Source organism: Danio rerio, chromosome 8 (genome assembly GCF_052040795.2).
Source record: "Danio rerio strain M-AB ecotype USA chromosome 8, GRCz13ab, whole genome shotgun sequence".
Lineage (NCBI taxonomy): Eukaryota > Metazoa > Chordata > Actinopteri > Cypriniformes > Danionidae > Danio > Danio rerio.
In genome coordinates, this window is record NC_141028.1 from 30,658,823 (window position 1) to 30,676,487 (window position 17,665).

Below are 17,665 nucleotides of genomic sequence, written 5' to 3' on the forward strand. Positions count from 1 at the left end.
GTAAATTTACTAATGTTGATCCTGGACCATCATCATTTAAATACAGTGTAAATTCACTAATGTTGATCCTGGACCATCATCATTTAAATAGAGTGTAAATTTACTAATGTTGATTCTGGACCATCATAATTTAAATACAGTGTAAATTCACTAATGTTGATCCTGGACCATCATTATTTAAAAACAGTGTAAATTCACTAATGTTGATTCTGGACCATCATCATTTAAATACAGTGTAAATTTACTAATGTTGATCCTGGACCGTCATAATTTAAAAACAGTGTAAATTTACTAATGTTAATCCTGGACCATCATCATTTAAATACAGTGTAAATTCACTAATGTTGATCCTGGACCATCATCATTTAAATACAGTGTAAATTTACTAATGTTGATTCTGGACCATCATCATTTAAATACAGTGTAAATTTACTAATGTTGATCCTGGACCATCATCATTTAAATAGAGTGTAAATTTACTAATGTTGATTCTGGACCATCATAATTTAAATACAGTGTAAATTCACTAATGTTGATCCTGGACCATCATTATTTAAAAACAGTGTAAATTCACTAATGTTGATCCTGGACCGTCATAATTTAAAAACAGTGTAAATTTACTATTGTTAATCCTGGACCATCATCATTTAAATACAGTGTAAATTCACTAATGTTGATCCTGGACCATCATCATTTAAATACAGTGTAAATTCACTAATGTTGATCCTGGACCATCATCATTTAAATAAAGTGTAAATTCACTAATGTTGATCCTGGACCATCATAATTTAAAAACAGTGTAAATTTACTAATGTTGATTCTGGACCATCATCATTTAAATACAGTTTAAATTTACTAATGTTGATCCTGGACCATCATCATTTAAATACAGTGTAAATTTACTAATGTTGATCCTGGACCATCATCATTTAAATAAAGTGTAAATTTCCTAATGTTGATCCTGGACCATCATCGTTTAAATTGAGTGTAAATTTACTAATGTTGATCCTGGACCATAATCGTTTAAATACAGTGTAAATTTACTAATGTTGATCCTGGATCATCATCATTTAAATACAGTGTAAATTTACTAATGTTGATACTGGACCATCATCATTTAAATACAGTGTAAATTTACTAATGTTGATCCTGGACCATCATCATTTAAATACAGTGTAAATTAACTAATGTTGATCCTGGACCATCATCATTTAAATAAAGTGTAAATTCACTAATGTTGATCCTGGACCATCATCATTTAAATAAAGTGTAAATTCACTAATGTTGATCCTGGACCATCATCATTTAAATACAGTGTAAATTCACTAATGTTGATCCTGGACCATCATCATTTAAATAAAGTGTAAATTTACTAATGTTGATCCTGGACCATCATCATTTAAATACAGTGTAAATTCACTAATGTTGATCCTGTACCATCATCATTTAAATAAAGTGTAAATTCACTAATGTTGATCCTGGACCATCATAATTAAAATAAAGTGTAAATTCACTAATGTTGATCCTGGACCATCATAATTTAAATACAGTGTAAATTTACTAATGTTGATCCTGGACCATCATCATTTAAATAAAGTGTAAATTCACTAATGTTGATCCTGGACCATCATCATTAAAATAAAGTGTAAATTCACTAATGTTGATACTGGACCATCATCATTTAAATTCACTAATGTTGATCCTGGACCATCATCATTTAAATACAGTGTAAATTCACTGATGTTGATCCTGGACCATCATTATTTAAATAAAGTGTAAATTCACTAATGTTGATCCTGGACCATCATCATTTAAATACAGTGTAAATTCACTAATGTTGATCCTGGACCATCATCATTTAAATAAAGTGTAAATTTACTAATGTTGATTCTGGACCATGATCATTTAAATACAAGGTAAATCTACTAATGTTGATCCTGGACAATCATCATTTAAATAAAGTGTAAATTTACTAATGTTGATCCTGGACCATCATCATTTAAATACAGTGTAAATTCACTAATGTTGATCCTGGACCATCATAATTTAAATACAGTGTAAATTTACTAATGTTGATCCTGGACCATCATCATTTAAATAAAGTGTAAATTCACTAATGTTGATCCTGGACCATCATCTTTTAAATACATTGTAAATTCACTAATGTTGATCCTGGACCATCATTATTTAAATAAAGTGTAAATTCACTAATGTTGATCCTGGACCATCATCATTTAAATACAGTGTAAATTTACTAATGTTGATTCTGGACCATGATCATTTAAATACAGTGTAAATCTACTAATGTTGATCCTGGACCATCATCATTTAAATAAAGTGTAAATTCACTAATGTTGATCCTGGACCATCATCATTTAAATACAGTGTAAATTCACTAATGTTGATCCTGGACCATCATTATTTAAATAAAGTGTAAATTCACTAATGTTGATCCTGGACCATCATCATTTAAATACAGTGTAAATTCACTAATGTTGATCCTGGACCATCATCATTTAAATACAGTGTAAATTTACTAATGTTGATCCTGGACCATGATCATTTAAATACAGTGTAAATTTACTAATGTTGATTCTGGACCATGATCATTTAAATACAGTGTAAATCTACTAATGTTGATCCTGGACAATCATCATTTAAATAAAGTGTAAATTTACTAATGTTGATCCTGGACCATGATAATTTAAATACAGTGTAAATTTACTAATGTTGATCCTGGACCATCATCATTTAAATACAGTGTAAATTTACTAATGTTGATCCTGGACCATCATCATTTAAATACAGTGTAAATTCACTAATGTTGATCCTGGACCATCATCATTTAAATACAGTGTAAATTTACTAATGTTGATCCTGGACCATCATCATTTAAATAAAGTGTAAATTTACTATTGTTGATCCTGGACCATCATCATTTAAATAAAGTGTAAATTCACTAATGTTGATCCTGGACCATCATCATTTAAATAAAGTGTAAATTCACTAATGTTGATACTGGACCATCATCATTTAAATTCACTAATGTTGATCCTGGACCATCATCATTTAAATACAGTGTAAATTTACTAATATTGATCCTGGACCATCATCATTTAAATAAAGTGTAAATTCACTAATGTTGATCCTGGACCATCATCATTTAAATACAGTGTAAATTCACTAATGTTGATCCAGGACCATCATCATTTAAATAAAGTGTAAATTCACTAATGTTGATCCTGGACCATCATCATTTAAATAAAGTGTAAATTTACTAATGTTGATCCTGGACCATCATCATTTAAATACAGTGTAAATTTACTAATGTTGATCCTGGACCATCATCATTTAAATACAGTGTAAGTTTACTAATGTTGATCCTGGACCAACATCATTTAAATACAGTGTAAATTCACTAATGTTGATCCTGGACCATCATCATTTAAATACAGTGTAAATTCACTAATGTTGATCCTGGACCATCATCATTTAAATACAGTGTAAATTCACTAATGTTGATCCTGGACCATCATCATTTAAATACAGTGTAAATTCACTAATGTTGATCCTGGACCATGATAATTTAAATACAGTGTAAATTTACTAATGTTGATCCTGGACCATCATCATTTAAATAAAGTGTAAATTTACTATTGTTGATCCTGGACCATCATCATTTAAATAAAGTGTAAATTTACTAATGTTGATCCTGGACCATCATCATTTAAATACAGTGTAAATTCACTAATGTTGATCCTGGACCATCATCATTTAAATAAAGTGTAAATTCACTAATGTTGATCCTGGACCATCATCATTTAAATACAGTGTAAATTCACTAATGTTGATCCTGGACCATCATCATTTAAATAAAGTGTAAATTCACTAATGTTGATCCTGGACCATCATCATTTAAATACAGTGTAAATTCACTAATGTTGATCCTGGACCATCATCATTTAAATAAAGTGTAAATTTACTAATGTTGATCCTGGACCATCATCATTTAAATACAGTGTAAATTCACTAATGTTGATCCTGGACCATCATCATTTAAATACAGTGTAAATTCACTAATGTTGATCCTGGACCATCATCATTTAAATACAGTGTAAATTCACTAATGTTGATCCTGGACCATCATCATTTAAATAAAGTGTAAATTCACTAATGTTGATCCTGGACCATCATCATTTAAATACAGTGTAAATTCACTAATGTTGATCCTGGACCATCATCATTTAAATAAAGTGTAAATTTACTAATGTTGATCCTGGACCATCATCATTTAAATACAGTGTAAATTCACTAATGTTGATCCTGGACCATCATCATTTAAATAAAGTGTAAATTCACTAATGTTGATCCTGGACCATCATCATTTAAATACAGTGTAAATTCACTAATGTTGATCCTGGACCATCATCATTTAAATAAAGTGTAAATTTACTAATGTTGATCCTGGACCATCATCATTTAAATACAGTGTAAATTCACTAATGTTGATCCTGGACCATCATCATTTAAATAAAGTGTAAATTTACTAATGTTGATCCTGGACCATCATCATTTAAATACAGTGTAAATTCACTAATGTTGATCCTGGACCATCATCATTTAAATACAGTGTAAATTCACTAATGTTGATCCTGGACCATCATCATTTAAATAAAGTGTAAATTCACTAATGTTGATCCTGGACCATGATAATTTAAATACAGTGTAAATTTACTAATGTTGTTCCTGGACCATCATCATTTAAATACAGTGTAAATTCACTAATGTTGATCCTGGACCATCATCATTTAAATACAGTGTAAATTCACTAATGTTGATCCTGGACCATCATCATTTAAATACAGTGTAAATTCACTAATGTTGATCCTGGACCATCATCATTTAAATAAAGTGTAAATTCACTAATGTTGATCCTGGACCATCATCTTTTAAATACATTGTAAATTCACTAATGTTGATCCTGGACCATCATTATTTAAATAAAGTGTAAATTCACTAATGTTGATCCTGGACCATCATCATTTAAATACAGTGTAAATTCACTAATGTTGATCCTGGACCATGATAATTTAAATACAGTGTAAATTTACTAATGTTGATCCTGGACCATGATCATTTAAATACAGTGTAAATTTACTAATGTTGATTCTGGACCATCATCATTTAAATACAGTGTAAATTTACTAATGTTGATCCTGGACCATTATCATTTAAATACAGTGTAAATTCACTAATGTTGATCCTGGACCATCATCATTTAAATACAGTGTAAATTTACTAATGTTGATCCTGGACCATTATCATTTAAATACAGTGTAAATTTACTAATGTTGATCCTGGACCATCATCATTTAAATAAAGTGTAAATTTACTATTGTTGATCCTGGACCATCATCATTTAAATAAAGTGTAAATTTACTAATCTTGATCCTGGACCATCATCATTAAAATAAAGTGTAAATTCACTAATGTTGATCCTGGACCATCATCATTTAAAAAAAGTGTAAATTTACTATTGTTGATCCTGGACCATCATCATTTAAATAAAGTGTAAATTTACTAATGTTGATCCTGGACCATCATCATTTAAATACAGTGTAAATTCACTAATGTTGATCCTGGACCATCATCATTTAAATACAGTGTAAATTCACTAATGTTGATCCTGGACCATCATAATTTAAATACAGTGTAAATTCACTAATGTTGATCCTGGACCATCATCATTTAAATAAAGTGTAATTTCACTAATGTTGATCCTGGACCATCATCATTTAAATACAGTGTAAATTTACTAATGTTGATCCTGGACCATCACCATTTAAATAAAGTGTAAATTCACTAATGTTGATCCTGGACCATCATCATTTAAATACAGTGTAAATTCACTAATGTTGATCCTGGACCATCATTATTTAAATAAAGTGTAAATTCACTAATGTTGATCCTGGACCATCATCTTTTAAATACATTGTAAATTCACTAATGTTGATCCTGGACCATCATCATTTAATTACAGTGTAAATTCACTAATGTTGATCCTGGACCATCATCATTTAAATAAAGTGTAAATTCACTAATGTTGATCCTGGACCATCATCATTTAAATACATTGTAAATTTACTAATGTTGATCCTGGACCATCATCATTTAAATAAAGTGTAAATTCACAAATGTTGATCCTGGACCATCATCATTTAAATAAAGTGTAAATTCACTAATGTTGATCCTGGACCATGATAATTTAAATACAGTGTAAATTTACTAATGTTGTTCCTGGACCATCATCATTTAAATACAGTGTAAATTTACTAATGTTGATCCTGGACCATCATCATTTAAATACATTGTAAATTTACTAATGTTGATCCTGGACCATCATCATTTAAATAAAGTGTAAATTCACTAATGTTGATCCTGGACCATGATAATTTAAATACAGTGTAAATTTACTAATGTTGTTCCTGGACCATCATCATTTAAATACAGTGTAAATTCACTAATGTTGATCCTGGACCATCATCATTTAAATAAAGTGTAAATTCACTAATGTTGATCCTGGACCATCATCTTTTAAATACATTGTAAATTCACTAATGTTGATCCTGGACCATCATTATTTAAATAAAGTGTAAATTCACTAATGTTGATCCTGGACCATCATCATTTAAATACAGTGTAAATTCACTAATGTTGATCCTGGACCATGATAATTTAAATACAGTGTAAATTTACTAATGTTGTTCCTGGACCATCATCATTTAAATACAGTGTAAATTTACTAATGTTGATCCTGGACCATCATCATTTAAATACATTGTAAATTTACTAATGTTGATCCTGGACCATCATCATTTAAATAAAGTGTAAATTCACTAATGTTGTTCCTGGACCATCATCATTTAAATACAGTGTAAATTTACTAATGTTGATCCTGGACCATCATCATTTAAATACATTGTAAATTTACTAATGTTGATCCTGGACCATCATCATTTAAATAAAGTGTAAATTCACTAATGTTGTTCCTGGACCATCATCATTTAAATACAGTGTAAATTCACTAATGTTGATCCTGGACCATCATCATTTAAATTCACTAATGTTGATCCTGGACCATCATCATTTAAATACAGTGTAAATTCACTGATGTTGATCCTGGACCATCATTATTTAAATAAAGTGTAAATTCACTAATGTTGATCCTGGACCATCATCATTTAAATACAGTGTAAATTCACTAATGTTGATCCTGGACCATCATCATTTAAATAAAGTGTAAATTTACTAATGTTGATTCTGGACCATGATCATTTAAATACAAGGTAAATCTACTAATGTTGATCCTGGACAATCATCATTTAAATAAAGTGTAAATTTACTAATGTTGATCCTGGACCATCATAATTTAAATACAGTGTAAATTTACTAATGTTGATCCTGGACCATCATCATTTAAATAAAGTGTAAATTCACTAATGTTGATCCTGGACCATCATCTTTTAAATACATTGTAAATTCACTAATGTTGATCCTGGACCATCATTATTTAAATAAAGTGTAAATTCACTAATGTTGATCCTGGACCATCATCATTTAAATACAGTGTAAATTTACTAATGTTGATTCTGGACCATGATCATTTAAATACAGTGTAAATCTACTAATGTTGATCCTGGACCATCATCATTTAAATAAAGTGTAAATTCACTAATGTTGATCCTGGACCATCATCATTTAAATACAGTGTAAATTCACTAATGTTGATCCTGGACCATCATTATTTAAATAAAGTGTAAATTCACTAATGTTGATCCTGGACCATCATCATTTAAATACAGTGTAAATTTACTAATGTTGATCCTGGACCATGATCATTTAAATACAGTGTAAATTTACTAATGTTGATTCTGGACCATGATCATTTAAATACAGTGTAAATCTACTAATGTTGATCCTGGACAATCATCATTTAAATAAAGTGTAAATTTACTAATGTTGATCCTGGACCATGATAATTTAAATACAGTGTAAATTTACTAATGTTGATCCTGGACCATCATCATTTAAATACAGTGTAAATTTACTAATGTTGATCCTGGACCATCATCATTTAAATACAGTGTAAATTCACTAATGTTGATCCTGGACCATCATCATTTAAATACAGTGTAAATTTACTAATGTTGATCCTGGACCATCATCATTTAAATAAAGTGTAAATTTACTATTGTTGATCCTGGACCATCATCATTTAAATAAAGTGTAAATTCACTAATGTTGATCCTGGACCATCATCATTTAAATAAAGTGTAAATTCACTAATGTTGATACTGGACCATCATCATTTAAATTCACTAATGTTGATCCTGGACCATCATCATTTAAATACAGTGTAAATTTACTAATATTGATCCTGGACCATCATCATTTAAATAAAGTGTAAATTCACTAATGTTGATCCTGGACCATCATCATTTAAATACAGTGTAAATTCACTAATGTTGATCCTGGACCATCATCATTTAAATAAAGTGTAAATTTACTAATGTTGATCCTGGACCATCATCATTTAAATACAGTGTAAATTTACTAATGTTGATCCTGGACCATCATCATTTAAATACAGTGTAAGTTTACTAATGTTGATCCTGGACCATCATCATTTAAATACAGTGTAAATTCACTAATGTTGATCCTGGACCATCATCATTTAAATACAGTGTAAATTCACTAATGTTGATCCTGGACCATCATCATTTAAATACAGTGTAAATTCACTAATGTTGATCCTGGACCATCATCATTTAAATACAGTGTAAATTCACTAATGTTGATCCTGGACCATGATAATTTAAATACAGTGTAAATTTACTAATGTTGATCCTGGACCATCATCATTTAAATAAAGTGTAAATTTACTATTGTTGATCCTGGACCATCATCATTTAAATAAAGTGTAAATTTACTAATGTTGATCCTGGACCATCATCATTTAAATACAGTGTAAATTCACTAATGTTGATCCTGGACCATCATCATTTAAATAAAGTGTAAATTCACTAATGTTGATCCTGGACCATCATCATTTAAATACAGTGTAAATTCACTAATGTTGATCCTGGACCATCATCATTTAAATAAAGTGTAAATTCACTAATGTTGATCCTGGACCATCATCATTTAAATACAGTGTAAATTCACTAATGTTGATCCTGGACCATCATCATTTAAATAAAGTGTAAATTTACTAATGTTGATCCTGGACCATCATCATTTAAATACAGTGTAAATTCACTAATGTTGATCCTGGACCATCATCATTTAAATACAGTGTAAATTCACTAATGTTGATCCTGGACCATCATCATTTAAATACAGTGTAAATTCACTAATGTTGATCCTGGACCATCATCATTTAAATAAAGTGTAAATTCACTAATGTTGATCCTGGACCATCATCCATTAAATACAGTGTAAATTCACTAATGTTGATCCTGGACCATCATCATTTAAATAAAGTGTAAATTTACTAATGTTGATCCTGGACCATCATCATTTAAATACAGTGTAAATTCACTAATGTTGATCCTGGACCATCATCATTTAAATAAAGTGTAAATTCACTAATGTTGATCCTGGACCATCATCATTTAAATACAGTGTAAATTCACTAATGTTGATCCTGGACCATCATCATTTAAATAAAGTGTAAATTTACTAATGTTGATCCTGGACCATCATCATTTAAATACAGTGTAAATTCACTAATGTTGATCCTGGACCATCATCATTTAAATAAAGTGTAAATTCACTAATGTTGATCCTGGACCATCATCTTTTAAATACATTGTAAATTCACTAATGTTGATCCTGGACCATCATTATTTAAATAAAGTGTAAATTCACTAATGTTGATCCTGGACCATCATCATTTAAATACAGTGTAAATTCACTAATGTTGATCCTGGACCATGATAATTTAAATACAGTGTAAATTTACTAATGTTGATCCTGGACCATGATCATTTAAATACAGTGTAAATTTACTAATGTTGATTCTGGACCATCATCATTTAAATACAGTGTAAATTTACTAATGTTGATCCTGGACCATTATCATTTAAATACAGTGTAAATTCACTAATGTTGATCCTGGACCATCATCATTTAAATACAGTGTAAATTTACTAATGTTGATCCTGGACCATCATCATTTAAATACAGTGTAAATTTACTAATGTTGATCCTGGACCATTATCATTTAAATACAGTGTAAATTCACTAATGTTGATCCTGGACCATCATCATTTAAATACAGTGTAAATTTACTAATGTTGATCCTGGACCATCATCATTTAAATAAAGTGTAAATTTACTATTGTTGATCCTGGACCATCATCATTTAAATAAAGTGTAAATTTACTAATCTTGATCCTGGACCATCATCATTAAAATAAAGTGTAAATTCACTAATGTTGATCCTGGACCATCATCATTTAAAAAAAGTGTAAATTTACTATTGTTGATCCTGGACCATCATCATTTAAATAAAGTGTAAATTTACTAATGTTGATCCTGGACCATCATCATTTAAATACAGTGTAAATTCACTAATGTTGATCCTGGACCATCATCATTTAAATACAGTGTAAATTCACTAATGTTGATCCTGGACCATCATAATTTAAATACAGTGTAAATTCACTAATGTTGATCCTGGACCATCATCATTTAAATAAAGTGTAAATTCACTAATGTTGATCCTGGACCATCATCATTTAAATACAGTGTAAATTCACTAATGTTGATCCTGGACCATCATCATTTAAATACAGTGTAAATTTACTAATGTTGATCCTGGACCATCACCATTTAAATAAAGTGTAAATTCACTAATGTTGATCCTGGACCATCATCATTTAAATACAGTGTAAATTCACTAATGTTGATCCTGGACCATCATTATTTAAATAAAGTGTAAATTCACTAATGTTGATCCTGGACCATCATCTTTTAAATACATTGTAAATTCACTAATGTTGATCCTGGACCATCATCATTTAATTACAGTGTAAATTCACTAATGTTGATCCTGGACCATCATCATTTAAATAAAGTGTAAATTCACTAATGTTGATCCTGGACCATCATCATTTAAATACATTGTAAATTTACTAATGTTGATCCTGGACCATCATCATTTAAATAAAGTGTAAATTCACAAATGTTGATCCTGGACCATCATCATTTAAATAAAGTGTAAATTCACTAATGTTGATCCTGGACCATGATAATTTAAATACAGTGTAAATTTACTAATGTTGTTCCTGGACCATCATCATTTAAATACAGTGTAAATTTACTAATGTTGATCCTGGACCATCATCATTTAAATACAGTGTAAATTCACTAATGTTGATCCTGGACCATCATCATTTAAATAAAGTGTAAATTCACTAATGTTGATCCTGGACCATCATCTTTTAAATACATTGTAAATTCACTAATGTTGATCCTGGACCATCATTATTTAAATAAAGTGTAAATTCACTAATGTTGATCCTGGACCATCATCATTTAAATACAGTGTAAATTCACTAATGTTGATCCTGGACCATGATAATTTAAATACAGTGTAAATTTACTAATGTTGTTCCTGGACCATCATCATTTAAATACAGTGTAAATTTACTAATGTTGATCCTGGACCATCATCATTTAAATACATTGTAAATTTACTAATGTTGATCCTGGACCATCATCATTTAAATAAAGTGTAAATTCACTAATGTTGATCCTGGACCATGATAATTTAAATACAGTGTAAATTTACTAATGTTGTTCCTGGACCATCATCATTTAAATAAAGTGTAAATTCACTAATGTTGATCCTGGACCATCATCATTTAAATACAGTGTAAATTTACTAATGTTGATCCTGGACCATCATCATTTAAATACAGTGTAAATTCACTAATGTTGATCCTGGACCATCATAATTTAAAAACAGTGTAAATTTACTAATGTTGATCCTGGACCATCATCATTTAAATACAGTGTAAATTTACTAATGTTGATCCTGGACCATCATCATTTAAATACAGTGTAAATTCACTAATGTTGATCCTGGACCGTCATAATTTAAAAACAGTGTAAATTTACTAATGTTGATCCTGGACCATCATCATTTGAATAAAGTGTAAATTTACTAATGTTGATCCTGGACCATCATCATTTGAATAAAGTGTAAATTTACTAATGTTGATCCTGGACCATCATCATTTAAATACAGTGTAAATTCACTAATGTTGATCTTGGACCATCATCATTTAAATACAGTGTAAATTCACTAATGTTGATCCTGGACCATCATCATTTAAATAAAGTGTAAATTTACTATTGTTGATCCTGGACCATCATCATTTAAATAAAGTGTAAATTCACTAATGTTGATCCTGGACCATCATCATTTAAATAAAGTGTAAATTCACTAATGTTGATACTGGACCATCATCATTTAAACTCACTAATGTTGATCCTGGACCATCATCATTTAAATACAGTGTAAATTTACTAATATTGATCCTGGACCATCATCATTTAAATAAAGTGTAAATTCACTAATGTTGATCCTGGACCATCATCATTTAAATACAGTGTAAATTCACTAATGTTGATCCAGGACCATCATCATTTAAATAAAGTGTAAATTCACTAATGTTGATCCTGGACCATCATCATTTAAATAAAGTGTAAATTTACTAATGTTGATCCTGGACCATCATCATTTAAATACAGTGTAAATTTACTAATGTTGATCCTGGACCATCATCATTTAAATACAGTGTAAGTTTACTAATGTTGATCCTGGACCATCATCATTTAAATACAGTGTAAATTCACTAATGTTGATCCTGGACCATCATCATTTAAATACAGTGTAAATTCACTAATGTTGATCCTGGACCATCATCATTTAAATACAGTGTAAATTCACTAATGTTGATCCTGGACCATCATCATTTAAATACAGTGTAAATTCACTAATGTTGATCCTGGACCATGATAATTTAAATACAGTGTAAATTTACTAATGTTGATCCTGGACCATCATCATTTAAATAAAGTGTAAATTTACTATTGTTGATCCTGGACCATCATCATTTAAATAAAGTGTAAATTTACTAATGTTGATCCTGGACCATCATCATTTAAATACAGTGTAAATTCACTAATGTTGATCCTGGACCATCATCATTTAAATAAAGTGTAAATTCACTAATGTTGATCCTGGACCATCATCATTTAAATACAGTGTAAATTCACTAATGTTGATCCTGGACCATCATCATTTAAATAAAGTGTAAATTCACTAATGTTGATCCTGGACCATCATCATTTAAATACAGTGTAAATTCACTAATGTTGATCCTGGACCATCATCATTTAAATAAAGTGTAAATTTACTAATGTTGATCCTGGACCATCATCATTTAAATACAGTGTAAATTCACTAATGTTGATCCTGGACCATCATCATTTAAATACAGTGTAAATTCACTAATGTTGATCCTGGACCATCATCATTTAAATACAGTGTAAATTCACTAATGTTGATCCTGGACCATCATCATTTAAATAAAGTGTAAATTCACTAATGTTGATCCTGGACCATCATCATTTAAATACAGTGTAAATTCACTAATGTTGATCCTGGACCATCATCATTTAAATAAAGTGTAAATTTACTAATGTTGATCCTGGACCATCATCATTTAAATACAGTGTAAATTCACTAATGTTGATCCTGGACCATCATCATTTAAATAAAGTGTAAATTCACTAATGTTGATCCTGGACCATCATCATTTAAATACAGTGTAAATTCACTAATGTTGATCCTGGACCATCATCATTTAAATAAAGTGTAAATTTACTAATGTTGATCCTGGACCATCATCATTTAAATACAGTGTAAATTCACTAATGTTGATCCTGGACCATCATCATTTAAATAAAGTGTAAATTTACTAATGTTGATCCTGGACCATCATCATTTAAATACAGTGTAAATTCACTAATGTTGATCCTGGACCATCATCATTTAAATACAGTGTAAATTCACTAATGTTGATCCTGGACCATCATCATTTAAATAAAGTGTAAATTCACTAATGTTGATCCTGGACCATGATAATTTAAATACAGTGTAAATTTACTAATGTTGTTCCTGGACCATCATCATTTAAATACAGTGTAAATTCACTAATGTTGATCCTGGACCATCATCATTTAAATACAGTGTAAATTCACTAATGTTGATCCTGGACCATCATCATTTAAATACAGTGTAAATTCACTAATGTTGATCCTGGACCATCATCATTTAAATAAAGTGTAAATTCACTAATGTTGATCCTGGACCATCATCTTTTAAATACATTGTAAATTCACTAATGTTGATCCTGGACCATCATTATTTAAATAAAGTGTAAATTCACTAATGTTGATCCTGGACCATCATCATTTAAATACAGTGTAAATTCACTAATGTTGATCCTGGACCATGATAATTTAAATACAGTGTAAATTTACTAATGTTGATCCTGGACCATGATCATTTAAATACAGTGTAAATTTACTAATGTTGATTCTGGACCATCATCATTTAAATACAGTGTAAATTTACTAATGTTGATCCTGGACCATTATCATTTAAATACAGTGTAAATTCACTAATGTTGATCCTGGACCATCATCATTTAAATACAGTGTAAATTTACTAATGTTGATCCTGGACCATCATCATTTAAATACAGTGTAAATTTACTAATGTTGATCCTGGACCATTATCATTTAAATACAGTGTAAATTCACTAATGTTGATCCTGGACCATCATCATTTAAATACAGTGTAAATTTACTAATGTTGATCCTGGACCATCATCATTTAAATAAAGTGTAAATTTACTATTGTTGATCCTGGACCATCATCATTTAAATAAAGTGTAAATTTACTAATCTTGATCCTGGACCATCATCATTAAAATAAAGTGTAAATTCACTAATGTTGATCCTGGACCATCATCATTTAAAAAAAGTGTAAATTTACTATTGTTGATCCTGGACCATCATCATTTAAATAAAGTGTAAATTTACTAATGTTGATCCTGGACCATCATCATTTAAATACAGTGTAAATTCACTAATGTTGATCCTGGACCATCATCATTTAAATACAGTGTAAATTCACTAATGTTGATCCTGGACCATCATAATTTAAATACAGTGTAAATTCACTAATGTTGATCCTGGACCATCATCATTTAAATAAAGTGTAAATTCACTAATGTTGATCCTGGACCATCATCATTTAAATACAGTGTAAATTCACTAATGTTGATCCTGGACCATCATCATTTAAATACAGTGTAAATTTACTAATGTTGATCCTGGACCATCACCATTTAAATAAAGTGTAAATTCACTAATGTTGATCCTGGACCATCATCATTTAAATACAGTGTAAATTCACTAATGTTGATCCTGGACCATCATTATTTAAATAAAGTGTAAATTCACTAATGTTGATCCTGGACCATCATCTTTTAAATACATTGTAAATTCACTAATGTTGATCCTGGACCATCATCATTTAATTACAGTGTAAATTCACTAATGTTGATCCTGGACCATCATCATTTAAATAAAGTGTAAATTCACTAATGTTGATCCTGGACCATCATCATTTAAATACATTGTAAATTTACTAATGTTGATCCTGGACCATCATCATTTAAATAAAGTGTAAATTCACAAATGTTGATCCTGGACCATCATCATTTAAATAAAGTGTAAATTCACTAATGTTGATCCTGGACCATGATAATTTAAATACAGTGTAAATTTACTAATGTTGTTCCTGGACCATCATCATTTAAATACAGTGTAAATTTACTAATGTTGATCCTGGACCATCATCATTTAAATACATTGTAAATTTACTAATGTTGATCCTGGACCATCATCATTTAAATAAAGTGTAAATTCACTAATGTTGATCCTGGACCATGATAATTTAAATACAGTGTAAATTTACTAATGTTGTTCCTGGACCATCATCATTTAAATACAGTGTAAATTCACTAATGTTGATCCTGGACCATCATCATTTAAATAAAGTGTAAATTCACTAATGTTGATCCTGGACCATCATCTTTTAAATACATTGTAAATTCACTAATGTTGATCCTGGACCATGATAATTTAAATACAGTGTAAATTTACTAATGTTGTTCCTGGACCATCATCATTTAAATACAGTGTAAATTTACTAATGTTGATCCTGGACCATCATCATTTAAATACATTGTAAATTTACTAATGTTGATCCTGGACCATCATCATTTAAATAAAGTGTAAATTCACTAATGTTGTTCCTGGACCATCATCATTTAAATACAGTGTAAATTTACTAATGTTGATCCTGGACCATCATCATTTAAATACATTGTAAATTTACTAATGTTGATCCTGGACCATCATCATTTAAATAAAGTGTAAATTCACTAATGTTGTTCCTGGACCATCATCATTTAAATACAGTGTAAATTCACTAATGTTGATCCTGGACCATCATCATTTAAATTCACTAATGTTGATCCTGGACCATCATCATTTAAATACAGTGTAAATTCACTGATGTTGATCCTGGACCATCATTATTTAAATAAAGTGTAAATTCACTAATGTTGATCCTGGACCATCATCATTTAAATACAGTGTAAATTCACTAATGTTGATCCTGGACCATCATCATTTAAATAAAGTGTAAATTTACTAATGTTGATTCTGGACCATGATCATTTAAATACAAGGTAAATCTACTAATGTTGATCCTGGACAATCATCATTTAAATAAAGTGTAAATTTACTAATGTTGATCCTGGACCATCATCATTTAAATACAGTGTAAATTCACTAATGTTGATCCTGGACCATCATAATTTAAATACAGTGTAAATTTACTAATGTTGATCCTGGACCATCATCATTTAAATAAAGTGTAAATTCACTAATGTTGATCCTGGACCATCATCTTTTAAATACATTGTAAATTCACTAATGTTGATCCTGGACCATCATTATTTAAATAAAGTGTAAATTCACTAATGTTGATCCTGGACCATCATCATTTAAATACAGTGTAAATTTACTAATGTTGATTCTGGACCATGATCATTTAAATACAGTGTAAATCTACTAATGTTGATCCTGGACCATCATCATTTAAATAAAGTGTAAATTCACTAATGTTGATCCTGGACCATCATCATTTAAATACAGTGTAAATTCACTAATGTTGATCCTGGACCATCATCATTTAAATACAGTGTAAATTCACTAATGTTGATCCTGGACCATCATCATTTAAATAAAGTGTAAATTCACTAATGTTGATCCTGGACCATCATCTTTTAAATAAAGTGTAAATTCACTAATGTTGATCCTGGACCATCATCATTTAAATACAGTGTAAATTCACTAATGTTGATCCTGGACCATGATAATTTAAATACAGTGTAAATTTACTAATGTTGATCCTGGACCATGATCATTTAAATACAGTGTAAATTTACTA